Raw genomic sequence first — 4555 nt, 5'->3', positions numbered from 1 at the left:
GCTCTGTCCTCATCCCTCCACGCGCGCTGCCAGTGTTTGGTGCCGGCGCACGATCACGCACGTTCATGTGCATGCGGTTGCGCCGGGCGCGGCGCAACGATGCAGTTACCCGCTGCAAAAACTGCCATGCAGATGCGCCGAGAATCCACGCCGCCTGGCCCCCTTTTATTCCTGTGTCCATTTACCTTCATCTCTCATCTCACACGACACAATAAGCACACCCACGAGGACACATATAGAGAGGACATCCATCGGTTCCAATGGCACTCCCCGTGGCTCCAATGGCACTCCCAGCGGTCGACGACGACAACGACGGGCAGCTCACCACGCAACACGTCATGGACACCAACGTGAGGGGGAAGGCTCTGTGGGTGGTGTACACAAATGATCCAGTCTCGGTGGAGAGCTCCATCCAAGCTATGGAGCATTTCCTTGCCGAGGACAAGTACCAAGTGGTCGGCTTCGACCTTGAGTACACCATGGGTCGTGTCGGGCACGATCAGAAGGTTGTCCTCACCCAATTGTGCGTGCGACATGACGTCCTCGTCTACCACTACCACCTGGCCACAACGCCTTGCGAGCGTTTCTCGAGGTTTATCAACAGCTCCGACTACAGTTTCGCTGCGATGGACACCACCAATGATCTAAAAGCGCTCAAGGTTTCGGGCTTGAAATGCCCGAATCTTTTCAACATCTAGCGCCACTACAAGGTCTGGGGCAGCGACAAAAACAAACTGAAATCCCTGGTTGACCTCGCCTCGGCCATCATCGACCCCTACTACATGAAGATGAAGAATGAGAGCAGTAAGGACAGGAACGTCTGGCATAGTGTGTGGCATGAGAGACTGGATGAACAACATGTCAAGTACACGGCCATGGACGCGTACACAAGCTACGAGATGTACAGGCGGATCGTTGACATGAGGAACTGTCTTCTTCTTGACCCAGACGACGGATCGAGCCACATAGCAGTTGTGGGAGCATCACAAGAAGTAGAAGACTAGACGATCATTTCTCCTACTTTAGAATGCATGCAATTGTTTATTGAGGTGTGTGCGAATGATCTGTATAGTCACTTATGTAATTGGATGTTTATTTTAGTTATATATATATACATGTTATTCTACTATAGACAGAGCAAGTCACATGGCTTATTAGCAGCAATCGTCTGTGTTATTATTGGTCTTCGCACACATTTCTAATTATGGACCTGTTTGTCGCGTATCACACACATCTTGTTCAGTTGAACCGTTTCCATTGTGTTGCCTAATCACACACAGTTCATCCTAGTGAACTGTATGCTATATATCGCACACGCCTTCATCTGGATCCTCGTTTCTTTTGTTACTCCTCATCCCAAACAGTTAATTGAACTGAACTGTATGCCCTGCATCACACACACAACTAAAATCTGAACCGTGTTTGATGCATCTGTCATTGCAAACGTTTTGCACCTTTTTTGATAGGTTTTTTACACCACCATTTGCGATTATGGCATCGCACACAGTTTCGTCAAAGGGTCTCTGATCGTAGTGTCGCATTTGGACCATCCTGCAGTAGTGAAGGCAGCATGTGGACTGGTTGACCGGTCAACTAAACAATATACGGAGCTATATGCTGACACGGTGAGTGTATAATCCGTCAGTATAGAGAGTTTGAGTGAGAGGGGAGGCCTATGAGAGATAGCAGAGAGAGAGAGATAAAGAGCTACTCCCTTCATTCGATAATGTAGTGCCAACATTTTTTTAAAGTCAAACTTCTGAAACTTTGACCAAGTTTATAAAGAAATTACTTATATCTACATGATAGTATGAAGTAAGTACATGTTGTAATGAACCTAATGATCGTTCCAGATGTAAATGTTTTTCTACACATATACATGGTCAAACTTTTCTGAGGTTTGACTTTTCAGAGCATCCATATGCTTATGGACATGAGAGAGTACCTAACTAGAGAGAGTGTGTGTGAAATAGAAAGAGTGACTGAAAAAAGTGTGTGTGTGTGTGTGAAAGAGACATGGACAACACACGATAAAATAGAGAAAAAAGTGTGTGTGTCTTATGCAAACATATCACACATGCATCTTCGACAGCGGAAGCAAGGTGAGTAGATAGTGTGTGGTTGTTTGCAACCAAGAGAGAAAGACCCCTATCACGTGGCCAAGAGGGGTCTGAAAAACAAGGGAGAGAGGTCGAGAGAGACGTACGGAGAAAATGCAGACATGGGGAGGAGAGAGTGTATGTTTGTCATAGAGAGATCCCCTGGAGATCGTGATGGGACTACATGGTGGGAGATCGAGTGACAAGGTGTGTGCGCGATAGAAGATACCCCGAGAGATATCGAGATAGACGTATGGATGGAAGAAGACAATACATGTGTTTCTGATGGCTAGTGAGAGATAATCATACTTAGGAGGGGGGAGTGTGTGCGCCTATGATGGAGTGAGGGATTATGGTACCTAGGGGGGTGTGTCACATAGAGAGAGAACAAGGGTGGAGAGAGTTAGATGGGTCCATGTAGTGCGAGCAAGACATGTGTATGTGTGAACCAGGGAGATATGAAGTTTGAGAGATATAGAGGAGCCCCGATAAGGCAGAGTGGTGCGTCAGATAGTTGAGAGGGGGAAAGAGATATTCCATCCGCTCGATAATGAAGTGCATATAATTTTTTGTAGAAGTCGAACTTTGGAAACTTTGACCAGGTTTATGCAAATGTTATTTATATCTACAATATCAAAGATACATCATATGAAACTACATCTCAGGATGAATCTAATGGTATATGTTTGTCGTTCTAGATGTAAATGTTTTTCTCCATGTACATGGTCAAACTTTGTGATATTTGACTTTTCAATAAATCTATATGCTATGGACCGAAGAGAGTGCCTAAGTCGAGAGAGATCAACTGTGTGTGAAGGAGAATGAGTTAGTGTGCAAAAAGAGTAGGTGCATGAAAGAGAAAGGGACAACAGATGATAAATTAGAGAGAGTGTGTGTTTTTTCGTTTCTTATGCAAACATATCACGCATGCATCTCCGAGATAGAAAAGCTAGGTGAGGAGATACACGAAGATAGCTAGTGCGTGATTGTTTGCAATGGAGAGAGACACCCCTATAGCACATGTCCAATAGAGGTCTGGCCAAAAAGGAATAAAGGTTGAGAGGGGCGCATGGGGAGGGAGAGAGGGTGTGTTTGTGCTAGAGAGATCCTCTCGAGATTGTGAGGTGACTATATGGGTGGGAGATCGAGGGAGGTGCGTGCGCGATAGAAAGATGCCCCGAGAGAAATTGAGATAAACCATGCACATGTTTGTGATGGAAACTAAGATTAGCTAGTCATATACATATAGGGGGGACTGTGTGTGCCTACAATTGAGTGAGATACCATCATACTTGGCTAGGCATGAGATTTTGTGTGTGTGCGTGTGAGATGGAGAGAGAACGAGGGAGAGAGATAGAGTTTTAGATGGGTCTATTGAGCGCGAGTGAGATATGCATGTGTATGTGTGACCCAGGGAGATGGAGAGTTTAAGGGAGAGAGGGGGAGAGCTACGAGACGACAGAGTGGTGCGTGAGAGAGTTACGGGCAACGAGCCAAGGAATTTGTGTGCGTATGGTGAGTGCACCCAAGATATTTAGCTTGGACTAGAGAATCATACATAGTGTGCGAGAGAGACCTATAGATGGAGTATATATGCATGCGAACTAGAAAGACTCCCCCCCCACACACACACACAAAGAGAGAGAGAGAGAGAGATGGAGAGAGAGGGAGAGGGACCAACAAGGTTTGTGTGTTGGATGCGTGCGACGGAATTGAAGATTGTCGGCGAGAGAGAGAGCAGGAGTCTGGGAGAGGGGGAGGTCGTGTTTTATGCATCAAAGACTGATATAAACCATGTTTCGATATAAAGTTGCATTCAAATATTTAAATTGGAGAACATGTTGTCTGCAATCCACACATGAACGGAGATATGCGTATATCAAACAAGTTCATTAATTTGACTTTCAACATGTTCATGGAGTACTATAATATTGTACAACATGCTACTCGATTGAGGTGTTCAATTTTGGATTTAGTTCACTATTTTGACCTGGTGAACGAGCTATTTCATTGAGTTGAGATATTTCATTTTGGGTTTGATTCCCGTTTTTGAGTGGGTCAACTATTTATCATATAGTAAATCGTTAGCAACGAGCATGTAAAAACACATTACTCCCGAGCATCATCTCTCCATCTAAAAAAGAAGTGACAAGCTAATATTTTAAAATTCGATTCGAATCGACTTGGTAAGGTAGACGTGGATGCTCGTTCTCCCAAAAATTGAATGAACCATTAAACACCCTCTGCTTGGTGGAATTCCCCCGAGCAAATAAATGGGAGACGCGAAATTACCAGCCTATGTGGGACATGCATCAATTGGCCCGTTGTACATCGAGGGTAGGTTCATAACTTCATCCGAGCACGCCTTCTCCTCAGCCAAAATGACATGTGCCGAATAATTCATAAATCATGGTCAGCAAAACACCCTCTCCTCGCCCGAAATAGCTCGCGCCCAC

This window comes from Triticum urartu, chromosome 5A (genome assembly GCF_056163025.1).
Source record: "Triticum urartu cultivar PI428250 chromosome 5A, HENAU_Tu73, whole genome shotgun sequence".
Classification (NCBI taxonomy): domain Eukaryota; kingdom Viridiplantae; phylum Streptophyta; class Magnoliopsida; order Poales; family Poaceae; genus Triticum; species Triticum urartu.
Note: the sequence above shows the minus strand (reverse complement) of the source record.